This window comes from Aphelocoma coerulescens, unplaced genomic scaffold (assembly GCF_041296385.1).
Source record: "Aphelocoma coerulescens isolate FSJ_1873_10779 unplaced genomic scaffold, UR_Acoe_1.0 HiC_scaffold_56, whole genome shotgun sequence".
NCBI classification, from domain to species: domain Eukaryota; kingdom Metazoa; phylum Chordata; class Aves; order Passeriformes; family Corvidae; genus Aphelocoma; species Aphelocoma coerulescens.
In genome coordinates this window covers 1,202,287-1,220,751 of record NW_027183905.1, presented here as the reverse complement: position 1 = coordinate 1,220,751, position 18,465 = coordinate 1,202,287, and the positions used below count along the sequence as shown (strand labels likewise).

General features: G+C 53.4%; 1 pseudogene; it reads left to right on the top strand.

Annotated features, from left to right (window-relative positions):
* LOC138101859 (uncharacterized) overlaps positions 1-18,465 on the top strand; it is a 678,931-nt pseudogene that overhangs the window by 531,040 nt on the left and 129,426 nt on the right.

The window sequence follows — 18,465 nt, the reverse complement described above, 5'->3', positions numbered from 1 at the left end:
GAGTCTTCAGCTGAGCTGCTTTTGAGCGGCGCTGGCTGAGGGGCCATCTTCCAGCCCTGCTGGCAGCCTTCGCCAGCCACTCTGCCCAGGACTGGCGCTGGGGCTGGGGCAGCCAGCGCCACAGAAACACCCGTGGGTGGGGGTAGCGGGGGGGGGGGCAGAACCTGTGCTCCAGCCCGTTTGGTGTGCAGGCGAGACAGGGCTCGGACTGCTCTGTTGCCCGTTGTTGCCTTGGCTTAAGAATGGTTTCTGGGGCAGTGCAGGCAGGGAGGATGAAAGCGTGGTTTTTCCCCAGCACCAAGTGGGTTTTTCCTTTGCATGGAATGCTCGGGCCTTGCCAGGGCTTCTGCTGCCCTCTTGCAACACCAGCGGCTTCTTTTCCAACCCCCAGTTTGTACACAAGTCCCAGGTGCTGGCCAGAGGGCAGCGGGTCACACCGCGTGCCGCTGCTGCGGCCCCCGCATGCCCAGGGATGCTGGGGCGAGGCTCTGGGAGCAGGCAGTGTCCCCCTGAATAACTCCATCTCTATTCCATAGGAACACCATCCTACAGCCCTCCGGAATGGACCCAGTTCGGCTGGTACTATGGCGAGGCAGCGACCGTCTGGTCCCTGGGCATCGTGCTGCACCAGATGGTCTGCGGGGAGCACCCTTTCAGGAGGGGCTGGAACAGCACCTGGGGCCGGCTCTCGCTCCCACGACGGCTCTCTCCAGGTGGATCCTCGTCTCTGCAGCACGGGGGGAATAGCAGTGCTGGGAGACAGCAGCGGGCTCAGGAGCATCCCGCACTGGCAGCTGCTGAGGAGGTGGCAATGTCCTGCTCTCCTGCTCTCCTGCAAAAGAAAGAATTGATGGCAAAGTTTAGGCACAGCCCCGAGCACACGCAGCACGGCCTGGCCATGGCAAGAGTGGGGCAAAGCGGACAGGAGCCTTCTGCAACTGACTGGTGCTTTCTGCTTTCTGTCCGCAGAGTGCCAGAATCTCATCCAACGGTGTTTATCCGTGCTCTCCTCGGAAAGGCCCTCATTAGAAGACCTGTCCTGTGATCCTTGGATGCAGGATATTCGCGTGCCATAGGAGAAGGGAGAGAGCCACACGCACGCTTTGACCCAGGGAGCCGGTAAGTTCCAGCTGCACACGCGCCTTGGCAAGAAGCAGCAAAGAAAGGCAGAGATTTTGTCCTGCCTGAATCGCTGCACAGGGCTCCTCAGCTGGGCACGCGCAGCCCTGCTGCTGGAGCTGAGCTGCTCTTCCCAGCACTGGTGGCCCCCACGCCAGCTGCTTTTGCTTGTCCTGCTTCAGCGACAGCCGGGGCCCTGGGCAGAGCACTGACAGCCTGCTCCAGCCCCAGGGAAGAAGGAGCCCCTGGAGAAGCTGTGCCAGGTGCGGCTGCTGCTGCTGGAGACATGGAGGGTGACATCAAGGATGACAAGCTCTTCCTCCACCTGGCAAGCTGAAGATGATGGACTTCAATTGTGGCACCTTCTCCAAAGCCAGGCTCCACAGCAAATTTGCAGATGAGTCCACACGCAGGGGGATGCTCCCAGATTTGTGCATTGCACAGCCTGGCCGGGAAGCAAAGGTTCCCCCCTTTGCTGGGCGGATGCAACCAATTCTTCAGTCGGCTGCCAAGCTGCTTTTTGGCAGGGCTGGGGGGATGGGCTGGGCTGGTTTTGAACTGGGAGTCTGCTCCTGGCCCTGCCAACAGCCCCCAGCACCCACCGTGGCCCGCGCTGGGGCTGGGGCTGGGGCAGCCAGCCCGACACAAACAAAGCCCCATGGTGGGAGCAGAGGTTGGACACCAGAAGCTGTGCATGGGCTGCTTTGCTCTGCAGGCAAGGAAGGGCTTGGGCTGCTCCACTGCCCTTGTTTGCTTTGGGCTCAGCATGACTTTTGGGGGCAGTGCAGGGGGAAGGCAGAAAGCGTGGGCTGCCCTGGCCCGTGGATGGGTTTTTCCCTCGCATGGCGGGCTTGGGCCTTCCTCAAGGCCCAGCAGGGAGAAGATTTTTTACCTTTTTCCTTGTTTTCTCTTTTTGTCTGTAATCTCTTTTCATTGATTTATGGTTTGTTTTTCCAAAGGAAGCGTTCTAGGTGCTGTCTGGTCCGGATGGCGAAGTGCTTGGGAGCAGCTGTGGCGTGGGTGGGACGTGCCCTTGGAGAAGGGCTGAGGACACCGTTTGGGAGCAGCTTTTCTTCTGGCGGCGGGAGGTGTGAGGTGGGTGCCCGTCCTCTTGGCATGGCTGGGATAAGGGCTTTTGGGAGACGGCAGCAGGCGCAGCAGCATCCTGCTCTGGGCAGCTGCTGAGGAGGTGGCTGTGCCACGGCCGGCTGCAGGCTGGGCACGTGTCCTGCCCTCCTGCTCTCCTGCCAGAGGCAGCAATGCTGGGCAGCTTTGGGCAGCGCTCTGAGCGCGGCCAGCACGGCCTGGGCACCGCGGGCGGCTGGGACAAGGGGGACGGGAGCCTTCAGCTGACGGGCGCTTTCTGCTTTCTCTCCTTGCAGCCGGGCTCTGTGGATGCTGAGGCTGCTCTGGGCTCCGCCAGGGCTCTGCTGCGGCTCAGCCCCGGGGCCACGAGAAGCCAAAGAAGAAACGCCGTGACCTGCAGCAGAGACGTGCTTGAGCAGCTCGGCAGTGCAGCTCAAGTTTGCAGAGCGTGCACCTCCAGGGGAAAATATGAAACCCCCCAATAACAAACTTGTTCAGTAACTTCTGAAATGAAATCAGTCTGGGATGACCCCCAATGCCATTTTTCAGCTTGCTCAAGCTGAAGCTCAGCCTTTCTCTCAACAGTTCTCTCCACCACCTGCCTTTTGCTCCACAAGTGCTCCCTCTTTCCCCCAGTGAGTTCCCAGCTCACCGCAGTCCCCATTGCACTGTAGCCTTCCTTGATGCCCCTGGCCACGAGGAAGAGCGAGCCCCAGGTTTAGGGACTCATGTTGTCACTGGCTGAAGAACAGCAATGTCTCAGAGGTCTGGTGAGATTTGGGGGTCATTCAGAGCTGCTCTCCGGGCCTCAGCTCTGCTCACTGCTGGGTTCCCACTTCCTTTTCCTCATTCTTCACAGAGCAGGATGAGCTCTGTGAATGCCCTTGACCCTCACCACTCTTCCCAGCCCAGCCACCCAGCCCAGTTAGGCTTAAGCTGGAGCTTCTCTGTCTCCTCTGGCACCCCAGTGCAGTCCCCTCTGCGGGGAGCAGCAGCCCCAGAGCGCAGCACACAGCAGTGCAGGCCACACCTGGAGCAGCTCCCTGCAGCCATGGCCTGGCTCTTTGTGGCAACCAAATGCTCCCTGTGTGCAGCTGTCCCTGGAGGATGGCCCCAGGGCAGAGCCCAGCCGGGCTCCCACTGCATCCCCTGGAGCCTGGGGCAGACAGCGCTGGCAGAGCTGAGGTTCATGGTGAGCACCCAGAGCTGTGGCTCGCAGTCGGTGTTTGCAAGCGTTGTGATCTCATCTCCTGCAACCTGTGGGGAAAACGAGCTGTGCAGCCAGGCCAGTGCTGCCCCTCTGGGCAGGGACGAGGCTGAAGGCCTTTCCTGATGCCGAGGAGGTGGCATTAAGCCTTAGCGGGGCCTGGCAGCTGTGGAGCCGGATCTCGCCCGCTGTCCGGGACTCGCTGCCCACCAACCGCCCCCACCCGCCGCGCTCCGTTCTGCAGGGACAGAAGGCTCTGGCTGTGCGAGGGTTTCCATCACGTCTGTGTACCCGTGGCTGTGGAACGCACATGGAGAGGGAAAGTGTCAGTCACGGTGCTGGCACACTCCTTCCTTTCCATACAGGACACGTCCCTGCGCACCCCGTGTGTGGATCTATTCAAAGGAGAGGTGTGGATAGAGATTTCCCACAGAGCTCTGACTCTGGCGGAACTCACCTTGTCAGCCAGCAGCCAGGGCATTTGTTTCCCAGCTCTGTGTCAGTCGGTGCCCCAGAGCTGAAGGGAGCAGCATTTAGAAGCAGTTTCCAGATTTCTAGGCAGGCAGTGGAGCTGACAAGCATCCGTGCAACTTGCCGTGTTCATCGGGAGGGGCTGCTGCTTCTTTGGGAATGTGGCACAACGGAGACACGAGACTTGGAAAAATCCCAGCTCTCAGTGGATTTGTGCAGGAGGGGGAGCAGCAGAAACACTTTGTGTCTGCTTGTGGGGACACAAGGTCCAAGGAGCGGGGCTGGCAGAGGGTGACCTGGGCCGCTGGCAGCTCAAGTCCCGTGTGTTGGGTCTGCCTGAGGGAAAGTTCACGGGCCTTCCAGGGCTGTGCTTTGCATTGGTAGCTGGACGGGTGCTGGTAACAGAGCGGTGTTCTGGCTACTGCCCAGCAGCGCTGTCCCTCTGCCATTCCTTCCCCCATCAGAGGGGATGGGAGCGGGCAGGATCCTGGCAGGGGACACAGCCAGGCCAGCGGACCCAAATCAGCCAAGGGGATGTTCCAACCATATGACTCCAGCTCAGATGTATAAAGCAAAGGGAGAGAGGAGGAAGGGCACTTTTCCCCCCAGAAGCTGAAGTTTCCCTGAGTGTTCCAGTTCCAAACTCTTGACCATTTTTGGAGGCATAACGTTCTCACCCCGTAGTCTTCCAGTCATACTTGAGTTGTAGAATTTTAGAGCAGTCAAATTAATCAAGTTCACATTTTCTAGATATTGCTGTGTCATTTTCTTGATATCCATGTGAGAGGGGACACAGTGATGGATGGGTTTGCATGGGAGCTGCAGAGCCCCGGAATGGAGAGCCTGAGTGTCCCAGCAGGATTTGCAGGATTGTGGAGGGCAGCTGGAAAGAAGATGGTGGGCAATATTCTCCTGCCTCCATCTTCCAAGGAAACTTTGATTCAATCCCTGTCTGCACCATGCCATAGGGCCTCCAGAGGCCCAGGGAGGTGTCTGGGTGGCCCCAGAAGGCGCTTGCAGGACCCTGTGGCACCAGGGAAGGGGCAGGAGCATCCCTGTGGTGCTGGGAGAGACACCCAGAGGGGGCCACCCCTGGGGCCCAGGCAAGAGCTGCATTCAGGCAGCCAAATTCATGCAGGGTCTGCCCGGGCGCTGCCAAGGACCAGTCCAGTGAGCTCCTGTCCTCTTTCACCTCTTTGTATTTTCTTTGTATTTCTTTGTATTTATTTCTTTGTATTTATCCTTATTATTATCTTTGTATTTGTTGACCCTCAAAATGCCATTAGAAATCATTTTCCCTCAAAATAAATACTGACTTATTTTAGTGTGCTACTTTGGACAAATTTGGAGGAAAATATCCTCTGACAGAAGGCAGGTTACAACCAGCCCTCTCCCACCAGGTCTGCCAAAAAATATTTTCCTCTGAGGAAAGTGAAAGAGAAAAAGAACCTATTTATTTAACAAACACACAGGAAAAGGGTAATAATGCTGAATACTAAAACCTCTCACTGTGGAGAGAAGATTTCAGAGTCCTTCTGTAGGTGTGCTCTCTCTCCTCCTCCTTGGAGCTGGGTTGGTGTCCTCCAGGGCCTTGGTGGAAAATTCTCCCAGTGTGTTCTGATGTTGAAACAGTCCAGAAGAGAAGAAGGGAAAAAGCCCAAGTCCCAGGAAAACAAACTTCAACTCTCCGTCTCCCTCCGGAGAAAAGGAGCCGAAAGCGCGCTGGAAAGCAAGCAGGGCGCTCCCTCCGCTCTTCTCGCTGCCGCAGCAGAACGCAGAGGAGTGTGTGTCTGTGTCCTTGAACAACCGCTTTGAAAAGTTCGCTTGGTGTTTTCTCTCTCCCCCATCGGGCTCAGTTTAAAGGCACAGAAAGGCACAGGATTGATTTCTGGGCAGAGAGCAGCGATAGGGCATACACATCATAAAGTCACCCCCAGACAGGAATGTACGCAGTTGGAGAGCTCTACAGTCCTGTGTCTTTAGTTCCAAGGGTATGGAAGTGTCGATGGGTCCTTTGGTAATCGCACAGTTCTGGATCGGTTCCCGCCGTGTGGAGCCATTTTTATACAGAAGTCAGTGTATTCACACAGCACAGATTGTTGTGTTTTCCTGTGTATCAATTTCTGTGTAAACCTGCATCCCGTTGTACAGTTTTATCGATGTATGAATTTCTGTGTAAAGCTGCGTGGCCTTGTCGAGTTTGGTTGAGGCTCTGTGGGTGTTGAGAGAGTGCGATGGATGTTTGGCTTTCTCTCCAGACGTGTATCTGTACAGGTACCACCGTGTGACCCATCAGACATTTAACTGTGTGAACCAAAAGGGATCTTTGTATCTTTCCATGTGGTCAGCAGAGATGGAACAATCTGCAGGAAGCTCGTAACAGAATGTTGGGGTTTTGGGAGTTCTCCTGGGTTTTTTTTCTGTTAAAGGAATTTTCCCCATACATGTTGCCACGGGGACAAATTACTGGGTGCTTCAGAAAAACAAAAGTCCTGGCCATAGATGGAGGGGTGCATCTTGCTACTCTTTTTTTCACCTGGCTGTGTGGGCAGTCAGTCCCTGGAGTTTTGGATGACGGAGAGAGAGGCTGCTTCTTCGGCTGCTTTCCTTCTACTGGAGAGACCCCGGGATTCCCAAGCCTGCCTTCCCTGCCCCACTGGGAGCCAGGCTGCGGCCACCCCTCCCCTGCCATTGCTTCGAGCCTTCGCTGCTCTGTAGCCCCGCTCTCCCTGCCTGCCGAGACCTCCGGGGGTTCCCACTGCAGCTCTGGAATTTTGATACATCTTGTCTGCCATGCGGGATTTGTGCTCATCCCTGCCGTTCCAGCCTGCCGTTCCAGCCTGCCATTCCAGCCTGCTGTTCCCAAGGGTCCGGCCAGACACCGGGATCAGCTGCCCAGGGGGTTTGTGAAGCCTTTGTTCCATCCCTTCCCGGGATCCCAGGCCACCAGTGCCGCGTGCTCCCCGCGTGCCACGGGGGAACCATCGCACCTGCCCTGCTCACCGGGAGCCGCCAGCGCCCCTGCCGGCTGCGAGTGGAACTGCACCCGAGGGGAAACGGCCTGACAGCCGAGAAGGCTGGGACTGGGTTTGGGATTGTTTGCTGTTACTGCCATAGTTATTGCTGTTTGTTTGACTGGTTACACACGTTATAGATATATAACAGTAAAGAACTGTTATTCCTATTTCCCATATCTTTGCCAGAAAGCCCCTTGATTTCTAAATTATAATAACTCAGAGGGAAGGGGGTTGCATCTGCCATTCCAAGGGAGGCTTCTGCCTTCCTTAGCAGACACCTGCCTTTCAAACCGAAACAGATCTTGGCGTCCAACATGCTGCCTGAGGGCATTAAGAGAAAGGGGTGAAAAAGCAATAACAGTTCCTGGGTAACTTAATTTTGTGTGCTGGATATAGGAACCTTGTTAGGTAGCACTATGTGGTCTAGTTTACCTTGGTTCAGGTGGCAGGTGGTCGTTCTTCCCCTTTGCAGCTCCTTACCTAAACATGGGTCCTCTGACTAAGGCTACCATTGCTGTTATCCAGTTTGCCCTATGGGTTGAGAAGGTGAGGGATTCATGGGCTTTTAACTTCCTCTGGAATGTGGGCACATGGATAAAGGGCTATCACACACTGAGTGCATGTTTTTGGGGTTGTGTTAAAAATGGTACCTTCTGTGAGGAAATGACATCGGGGGAAGTTTTCTCCCAACCCCTCAACCAGTTCTTTGGGCCCACCCCACCAATTTTCAAAGGGTTTAGATTTCCTCTGGGTACTAACCAACTGGTGCTGATAGGCCTACTCTATTTAGTCCTCAGAGGTAAGTTGAGATTTGCTTGGATAACCACCCAGACACTGGCCTCAGAGCCTAAAGATCCTACCCCAGGGACTGATCCTGCCCCAGAACCTGACACAGCCCCAGACACTAGAGATCCAGCCCCACAGCCTCATACTGCCCAACAGCTCACCTCAGAAATGGACTACCCAAACTGGGGGAGGGTACTGGTGAAGGGGATGTAGGAGATGTGCCAGGAAATACGCCAGATGCTAACGGAATACGCCTCCCCAGCTAGTGAAAAACCCTCTCCCTGCCCCAGACAGGGTGAGTCTGATGGTGCAGCAGTGGAACCCACGGATGTAACAACCGTCCAGGCTCCAGCTGAATCACAAGGACAATCACAGCCAGCAGCAGTCGCCCCTGTGCAGAGGAGGAAGTAGAAGACCAAATCAGTACGACCAGTTAATGATGATGGGGAACCAGGGCCCTCACAACCAGCAGGAGAGCCAGAGCCAGAAATCATCGAGTCCCTGCCGTATGACAGTCTCTGTGGTATGCGAAAATACATTGTGTGAAGGGGGCGTGAGCCTTATACAACCTGGCTGCTTCAGGTTAGGGACCTTACGGGCACAGGTGTGCAACTGGATAGTGGTGAGGCAAGGTATCTGGGATCGTTGACCCAGGACCCAGGCGTGGACCAGATATTTGTGAGGGAGCCAGGGCCCCTTTCTCTCTGGAAGCGGCTCTAAATGAGTGAGAGAGAAAGGTTAATTCACAAAGAAAGAATGCAAGAGTACCATCATAGAATGCAGTGGAAGACATTTGAGGAAGGGATCCAGCAGCTAAGAGAGGTGGCAGTATTAGAGGTACTCTTTGGGAGGGATGGACAGCACGGTAATGACCCCAATAAGGTCAGGTGCACAGGACAGATGATGTGGAACCTGGCAAAGCTAGGGCCACCGCAATACACCACCTTCATTGCAACGATTGATGCTGACAATAACTGAGAAACAGTGGGCTCTGTCACCAACAAGCTCAGGAATTATGGCAGTATGGTCAATGGTCCGCTGAAAGTTCATGCCTCTGCTGTGGTCCAGGACCTCAAAGCGGAGATGAAGGAGATGAGGAAGGAAATGAGGGAGGAGATGAGGGAGGAGATGAGGAAGGTCAGTGTGGCACCAGTGCGAGTCACAGGCCCCCAAGTCCCCCAGCTAGAGAGAGAGGGTACACCCCACGAGCTGAGCTGTGGTTTTTTCTGTGCGTGAATGGGGAAGACATGAGAAAGTGGGATGGGAAACCCACTTCTGTCCTGGCAGTGCAGGTGCATGAACTCAAGGAGGGAGGCACTAACTGAGCGGGTTCTGCTAAGGTGAGAGTAGCCTCAGCCTCCCGTGACCGAGCTGCCAGGTATTACAGAAGGGAGGATGATATGTCGGATCCCCTTCAAGGGACCTCTAGCATGTATGCCCAGGGAAGGAATGATAAACAGGGCTAGAGGGGCCCTGCCTCTAGCCAGGAAGAGGCACGGGAGAACCGGGTTTTCTGGACAGTGTGGATCCGATGGCCTGGCACATCAGAGCCACAAAAATATGATGCATTGGTTGATACTGGGGCACAGTGTACTTTAATGCCATCGGGACATGTGGGGGCAGAACCTGGATCCATCGCTGGGGTGACCGGGGCATCACAGCAGTTGACCCTTATGGAAGCTGAGGTGAGCCTGACTAGGAAGGAGTGGCAAAAGCATCAATTGTGACTGGCCCAGAGGCCCCGTGTATTCTGAGCATAGACTTCCTCCGGAACGGCTATTACAAAGACCCAAAGGGACTCAGGTGGGCGTTTGGGATTGCTGCTGTGGAGGCAGAAGGCATTAGGCATTTGAACACCCTGCCTGGACTATCTGAGAATCCTTCTGCAGTTGGGCTCCTGAAAGCAGAAGAGCAACGAGTGCCAATTGCCACCTTGACAGTGCACCGCTGGCAGTATCGGACAAATCGAGATGCTGTGATTCCCATTCACAAGATGATCTGCAAGCTGGAGAGCCAAGGGGTGGTCAGCAAGACCCACTCACCCTTCAACAGCCCCATCTGGCCTGTGCGCAAGTCTGACGGGGAATGGAGATTGTGGACTATCGTGGCTTGAATGAAGTGACTCCACCATTGAGCGCTGCTGTGCTGGACACGTTGGAGCTCCAGTACGAGCTGGAGTCCAAAGCAGTGAAGTGTTACGCCACTACTGACATTGCCAATGCATTTTTCTCTATTCCTCTGGCAGCAGAGTGCAGGCCTCAGTTTGCCTTCACCTGGAGGGGCGTGCAGTACACCTGGAACTGACTGCCTCAGGGGTGGAAGCACAGTCCCACCATCTGCCATGGACTGATCCAGGCTGCACTGGAAGAGGGTGAGGCTCCAGAACATCTGCAGTACATTGATGACATCATTGTGTGGGGGAACACGGCATCGGAGGTATTTGGGAAAGGGAGAGAGAATCATCCAAATTCTCCTGGAAGCTGGTTTCGTCATCAAGAAGAGCAAAGTCAAGGGACCTGCCCGAGAGATCCAGTTCCTGGGAGTAAAGTGGCAAGATGGATGACGTCAGCTTCCCACTGAGGTCATCAATAAGATCACAGCAGTGTCTCCACCGACCAACAAGAAGGAAACACAAGTTTTCCCAGATGCCATAGGTCTTTGGAGAATGCACATTCCTGAGGACAGCCAGATCGTGAGCCCTCTCTACCTGGTTACCCGCAAGAAGAATGATTTTCACTGGGGCCCTGAACTGCAGCAAGCCTTTGCCCAGATCAAGCAGGAAATCACTCACGCCATAGCCCTTGGCCCAGTCAGGACAGGATCAGAGGTGAAAAACGTGCTCTACTCTGCAGCCGGGAGCAATGGTCTGTCCTGGAGCCTCTGGCAGAAGGTGCCTGGTGAGACTCGGGGCTGACCACTGGGATTCTGGAGCCGAAGCTACAGAGGGTCTGAAGCCAACTACACTCCCACAGAGAAAGAGATCTTGGCACCTTATGAAGGAGTCCAAGCTGCCTCAGAAGTAATCGGCACAGAGGCACAACTCCTCCTGGCACCCCGACTACTGGTGCTGGGGTGGACGTTCAAAGGAAAGGTTCCTTCCATGCATCATGCAACCGACGCTACTTGGAGCAAATGGATTGCCCTCATCATGCAGCACAACTGAATTGGAAACCCAAGTCGCCCTGGGATCTTGGAAATAATTACGAACTGGCCGGAAGGTGAGACTTTTGGGTTATCTTCCGAAAAAGAAGAGGAGCAGGTGACACGTGCCCAAGAAGCCCCACCATATAACGAGCTACCAGAGAGTGAAAGACAATACGCCCTCTTCACTGATGGTTCCTGCCGAATTGTAGGCGCTGGCTGGAAATGGAAAGCTGCTGTATGGACCCCCACATGAGAAGTTGCACACGCTACCGAAGGAGAAGGTGGATCGAACCAATTTGCTGAACTCAAAGCTGTCCAATTAGCTCCTGACATTGCTGAAAGAGAGAAGTGGCCAAAGCTCTACCTCTACACTGATTCATGGATGGTAGCCAATGCTCTGTGGGGTTGGCTGGAAAGGTGGAAGAAAGCAAACTGGCAGCACAGTGGAAAACCAATCTGGGCTGCTGAGGAGTGGAAAGGCATTGCCACTCGGGTAGAGAAGCTACCCGTGAAAGTCCGCCATGTAGATGCTCACGTCCCCAAGAGCCGGCCTAACGAAGAACATCGTAACAACAAACAGGTAGATCAGGCTGCGAAAATAGAGGTGTCCCAGATAGACTTGGATTGGCAACATAAAGGAGAGTTGTTCCTAGCTCGATGGGCCCATGATGCCTCAGGCCATCAGGGCCGAGATGCCACCTATAAGTGGGCACAAGATCAAGGGGTGGATCTAACCATGGACAGTATCTCCCAGGTGATCCATGATTGTGAGACATGCACTGTGGTCAAGCAGGCCAAGCGGGTGAAGCCCTTGTGGTATGGTGGGTGATGGTCCAAATACAAGTATGGGGAGGCCTGGCAGATTGATTACATCACACTGCCTCAAACCCACCAAGGCAAGCGCTATGTGCTCACAATGGTAGAAGCCACCACTGGATGGCTGGAGACCTACCCTGTGCCTCATGCTACTGCCCGGAACACCATCCTGGGCCTCGAAAAGCAAGTCCTTTGGAGGCATGGTACCCCCGAGAGAATTGAATCTGAAAATGGGACTCACTTCAAGAACAGCCTTTTAAACACCTGGGCTAGAGAACATGGCATTGAGTGGGTGTACCACATCCCTTACCATGCACCAGCAGCTGGGAAGGTTGAGCAGTGTAGTGGATTGCTTAAAACCACCTTGAAGGCATTGGGTGGGGGGACTTTCAAAAACTGGGAGGTGCATTTAGCAAGAGCCACCTGGTTAGTTAACACCTGAGGCTCCACCACCCGAGAAGGCCCTGCCCAATCCGAACCCCTACAAACAACAAACAGGGATAAGGTTCCAGTGGTGCACATGAGAGGTATGCTTGGAAAAACTGTTTGGGTAAAGTCTGCCTTGAGCAAAGACAAACCCATCCGTGGGGTTGTTTTTGCTCAGGACCGGGTTGTACCTGGTGGGTGATGCAAAGGGATGGAGAGACCCGATGCATACCTCAAGGGGACCTTGTTTTATGGTGAACTACCCATGGCTCTGTACTTGTATCAGCGTATCAGTATCAGCATATATATATATGTATATAATTCGGGTGATGCATATATTTATATGGTTAAAAAGGTTATGTTTCATGTAACATGTTAGTATGGAAAAAATTCGGGGTGGATAATGTTGGGGTTTTAGTTTAGTCCTAGTTTTTTTCCTGTTAAAGGAATTTTTTCCCGTATGCATGTTGCTAGGGGACAAATGGCCATACTTAAGAGAAGACAAAAGGGCCTGGCTAATCTTTTGTTTGACTTGAGTGTGGGTTCAGTTTGCTCTCAGCGTGTCCGGAGAGAGAAGCTGCAGAGAAAGGAGCTGCTGGTTCCTTTTTTTGGCCATTTTTCGTTCTGCTGGAAACAACGCCGGGATCCCAGGGCTGCTTTCCCTGCCCTGCTGGAGGCTGGGCTGTGGCTGCCCTGCCCCGCTGCTGCTTCGAGCCTTCGCTGCGTTGTAGCCGTGCTCACCCTGCCTGCCTGGACCTCCGGGGGGTTCCTCTTTTGGATACATCTCGTCTGTCACCCGGGATTTGTGCTCTTGCCTGCCGCTCCAGCCTGCCATTCCAGCCTGCTGTTCCCGAGAGTCCGGGATCAGCTGCCCAGGGGGTTTGTGAAGCCTTTGTTCCATCCTTCCCCGGGATCCCAGGGCACGATTGCCGCGTGCTCCCCGAGCTCGTTCCGGAGCGCCCCCTGCAGCCGCGGGGGAACCATCGCACCTGCCCTGCTCACCGGGAGCCGCCAGCGCCCCTGCCGGTTGCGAGCGGAACTGCACCCGAGGGGAAAGGGCCTGGCAGCCGAGAAGGCTGGGACTGGGTTTGTGTTTTGCTGTTACTGCCATAATTGATGTTGCTTTGTTGGACTGGTTGTATATATAAATATATATATATATGTATATATAGATAAAGTAAAGAACTGTTATTCCTATTTCCCACATCTTTGCCTAAAGACCCTTGATTTCAAAATTATAATAACTTGGAGGAAAAAGGGGTTATATCTGCCACTTCCAGGGAGGCTTCTGCCTTTCTTAGCAGACACCTGTCTTTCAAAACCAAGACATAGGCAAAACAGCGAAACATGCGTGTCGACATTTTTTACAAGCATTTGCAGCATTGGGTGTTCCTCAGGAAATTAAAACAGACAATGGTCCAGCTTAGAGAGGACGAACCCTAGACACATTTTTGAAGAATTGGGGTGTTCATCATATATTTGGCATTCCTAATTCTTCTACAGGCCAAGCCATCATTGAGAGAACACACCATACCTTAAAATCTCTTTTGGATAAACAGAAAAGGGGGGAAGCAGAGGCTACGCCTCAGATGTGATTGAATAAAGCTTTGTATGTTTTAAACTTCCTGAATAGCTCCTTTTCAGAACCTACTCCACCAATTATCAGGCATTTTTCAAATAGTACTCAGGCAAAATTGAGAGAAAATCCTTTAGTTTTGATCAAAGATTTAGAGACGGGAAAGATCGAGGGCCCATTTCAACTAATAACTTGGGGCAAGGGATATGCTTGTGTCTCAACAGGTGCAGGACTGAAGTGGATTCCAGCAAAAAACGTGAAACCTTATCAAGTCCAGAAACAAGCAGGAATCGACTCTGGGAACAAGGAGGCGAGCGCGTAGACGTGAATCAGTGTCAACGCTACTGTCGATGCCACGGACATCAATTGTTTTTTTGTGCAAGAACTGTGGACTGAATATTATGCAAAAAGTGGGAAAGTTAATGGTGTAAATTTTGTATGTAAGAGTGTGTTAGAAGTTCTGTTACAGATCAGAGATTCCTATGTGGGATAAAGCTGTTGAGAATGAAGCTCAATCAGGTATTACACTTGTGCCTTATCATCTCACTGTTTGCCTTAAGCAATACAGCTTTCCCAGTAACGCAACCAAAAGAAAATATCTGGGAGACTTTGGCCAATGCATCAGGCCTAGATACCATCTGTCTAACTCATTCAAGACCAAAGAAGCCATTTTCAACATGTTTAGTCTGTCTACCAGCAGACAAATGGCCACCTTCCAAACATGCTAATCTAAAACTTTCACAATTCGGTTCAAATCCAGTGGAGAATTGGGATGTTTGGACCAAATCCCTTCCGGAGGCTCCTTATGAACCTCAGCAACTGGAAATTCTTGGTTCAATAAAAATGGAGTTTTGTGTAGTATTCAGTTCTCCAGGGTTGAAACAAAATAAAAACAAGATAACGGATGTCACTCCAAATTACGAAATATATAGAAATGCAACATCTTGGTGCAATTCAACAATAAAGATGAGCATATCGTTCAACCAGGATCCATTGCAATTGCCACGAGGGATGTTTCTCATTTGTGGAGACAGAATTTGGCCTGCAATTCCCTCAAATGTCAAGGGCGGTCCATGCAGCTTTGGAAAGCTTTCTTTGCTAACGCCTAATGCAAAAATGATAAAAGAACAGAAGAGAAAGGAGAAAAGATTTGTTGAGCAATATAAATCTGATTGTAATGATAAATTTGTAGCTTGGAATTTTGGACAAAGGTTTTCTGCAGCTCTCCTTTTACCTGGTGCTGCTGCAGGAGCAGCCTTGAGACAATTGGATCAATTGGGCTGTTGGCTAAGTAAGAACTCTCGTGCTGTCTCTCTCTCACTGAGCGATGTGTTAACTGATGTTCAGAGTGTGAGACAAGCGACTCTGCAAAACAGAGCAGCAATTGATTATCTTCTATTAGTGCATGGACATGGATGTGAAGAATTTGAAGGTATGTGTTGTATGAATTTGTCAGATCATTCAAAATCCATCCATGAAAGTATACGGCAATTAGAGGATGGAATAGCTAAAGTTGGAGAAGAAAATGGATCATTGTTGAACGATTTGTTCAATTGGTTTGACCTTACACCTTTATGGAGAAAAATGTTGAAGGCAGGTTTGTATGTTTTAACTATTGTTGTAATTCTTTTAGTATTTGTACCTTGTATACTCCACTGTGCTAGACGAGCCACGGACAAAGCTGTCAAGGAAGTGTTTTTGGTTCAAACAGGAGGGGGAGATGTAGGAACCCAGAGTGCCGAGAATATTTCTCTGCCTGTTTTTAAGGGTTTTTACCCCCCTGGACACCACTGGTATAGCTTTAAACCTCGGAAAAAATTACCAACAGTCAGACAACAACTAGGAAATACAGTGGTGTGAATTAGGTTATAGACTACTATGTAAGATTGTCACAGGGTGAAAAATTTAGAGGTTTTGGGCTTCTCTTTATAGTATATAGATAAGAGTAAGAAATATCAAAATGGAGGATTGTTGTTGTTCTCTAAACCTTCTTCTCCTTCTTCTACTACTCCATATTCTGCAGTAAAAGTGGTTTGGAATGATTGGATGGAAAATTCCGCAGTTCCTAGTCGTGTTACTGAATAATTGGTAAGAAAGTAAAAATAATGTATGTTTTTAGTAACTATTGGTTAAAATGTCTTTAAAAGGCCGTGTAAATCTTGATAATGGCTCTCTCTCGCTCTCACTCCTACTTTTCCTCCTTCCATGCTGTACCTGGGTCACGCTAGAGGCTCAGTTCCTCTGATAAGACTTAATAAACAACTATCTAGAAGCATTGAAACTACAGAAGATGTCTCACTTTATCTTCTAAACTCCTTGCAAGGACTTTCAGCAAATTCTCTCCCATCAGGAGAGATTCGATTTATGGCATGGTAAAGTGTCAGAGAGAGAAGAGGGAGAGGGAGAGGGAGAGGGAGAGGGAGAGGGAGAGGGAGAGGGAGAAGGAGATTCGGAATAAGGGATTGGGGTTACAGCGCCCAGTCCTGCTCCCTTGGGGGTGAGGCCCCACAGCCGCAGGACAAAATGGATCTGTGGGTCCCGGAGCTTTCCCCGCTTTGGGCTAAACCCAGAGGATTCCAGGCAGACTTTGGCCGCAGGGCCCGGGAGTTCAGCCCAGCCCAGCACAGGGGTCCCACAGGGCGTGGGTGTGGAGGGTCCTCGGGGGGGGGGGTCCAGAAGGATCCAGGGGGGTCCCAGGAGGGGATCCAGGTGAATTCCCTGCTTCCAGTGAGGGATCTGTATTTTAAGAGAGGTGGTTGATGGTGCTGTAAAGGAGCAAACTGCAGAAGAGGTCACAGAGAAGTCATTTAAGCAGGGAATACACATGGTTAATTCCTAAAACCAAAATAAGTCAGTATTTATTTTGAGGGAAAATGATTTTTAATGGCATTTTGAGGGTCATCAGGATCAATACACAGAAGTAAATACAGAGAAATACAAAGAAAATACAGACATGAGACAGGAGTGGAGCTCACTGGACTGATCCTGGGCAGAGCCTGGGCAGACCCTGCATGAATTTGGCTGCCTGAATGCAGCTCTTGCCTGGCCCCAGGGGTGGCCTCCTCTGGGTGTCTCTCCCAGCACCACAGGGATGCTCCTGCCCCTTCCCTGCTGCCCCAGGGTCCTGCAAGCGCCTTCTGGGGCCACCCAGACACCTCCCTGGGCCTCTGGGGGCCCCGTGGCACGGTGCAGGCAGGGATCAAATCAAAGCTTCCTTGGAAGATGGAGGCAGGAAAATATTGCCCACCATCTTCTTTCCAGCTGCCCTCCACACTCCTGCAAATCCTGCTGGGACACTCAGGCTCTCCATTCCGGGGCTCTGCAGCTCCCGTGCAAACCCATCCATCACTGTGTCCCCCCTCGCATGGATATCAAGGAAATGACACAGCAATATCTAGAAAATGTGAACTTGATTAACTTGACTGCTGGGGGGGTGACTGGAGGATTACGGGGTGAGAACCTTATGCCTCCAAAAAGGGTCAACAGTTTGGAACTGGAACACTCATGGAAACTTCAGCTTCTGGGGGAAAAGGTGGCTGGGAGCTCTGCGGCTGAGGATGGGGGGCTGCACTGACCCCTAAGCTGGGGGATGTTGCAGTGCCCGGGCTGGGCACTGGTCACGCATCCCCCGCGACGCCCTGCAAGCTGAGCGCCGAGCTGGAGCTGGAGAGTCAGCGCTGAGGGGAGCCTTGGGGTCTCCTCCTCCTGCAGCTGCCCCCTTTTGCTGGTGTCTTGGCTCTGGGCCTCTGCAGAGAGCGGTGGCGCCGGCACAGCCGCATCCGGGCGCGGTTGTGCCTCAGCAGCCGCAGCAGCTCCTTGGGGCAGCCACGTCCCCGGCAGCGCGTCCTGCACAGCCCCAGGGGCTCTGGCGCTTCTCCTGCACGGCCCGGCCCAGGGAGCCCGATGGAAGGGGCAGAGGGGCCGAGCGGGGCTGAGCCCTCTGGCGCTGCCCTTGGCCTCTCGGCGAGAGACTTGGGCCTGGCTGGGCTGCCCCGGGCAGAGGCTGCAGCAAGAAGAGCTCCGGCCGCCTCTGCCTGGTGTCCCTGGGGCTCAGGCTGGGCCCGATTCCCGCCCAGGGGCTCAGCCCCCTCTGCCGAGGGGCCGTGGCCGAAGGGCTGCCCGGGAGGCCCAGCACCCTCAGGTCCAACCCGGCTTTGCTCTGCCACGGCGGCTCTCAGGCCTCGCCCAACACCGGCTTGGCCCAAGGCTTTGGTGGCTGCCGGCCCCAGCACTGTCCCGCCTGCCTGACCCCCCTCCCTCACCTCTCCCCAGCGTCTCCGGAGCCTCCTGCCAAGGCACCATCCCAGGACAAGGCCCATGATCAGCAGCTCCAGGGCCAAGCATGTCCAAGAAATCAGCACCACGTCCACCAAGGGGGTCATCCCAGGGCCCGGGGAGTCCTGCAGCTCCAGCTCCTCGCAAAGCAGAGCCGAGGTGCCCATGTCCCCCTCAGGATGGCTGGAAGGGTCGAGGGGATGGGCCAGCATCAGCAGCACACAGAACTGCAGCAGCCAGGAGAAGCCCTGGCTGGCCATGGTGCTCTGTGGGATGAGCCGCCACCTCCACGCTGGCTCTGGCCGTGGCTCCGTGCCGAGTGCTGCCCGGGCTCTGGGCACGGCGACGGGCTGGGGACAGCTGACAGCCACCACACTGTCCCCAGAGCCTGTGATGTCACAGAATCACCGAATGCATTGGCTTGGAAGAGCCTTGGGAGATCATCGAGTCCAACCTCTGCCCCATCCCCACCACGGCAACCAGGAGAGCCCTGAGTGCCACACCCAGGCTTTCCTTGAGCACCTCCCCAATGGTGGCTCCAC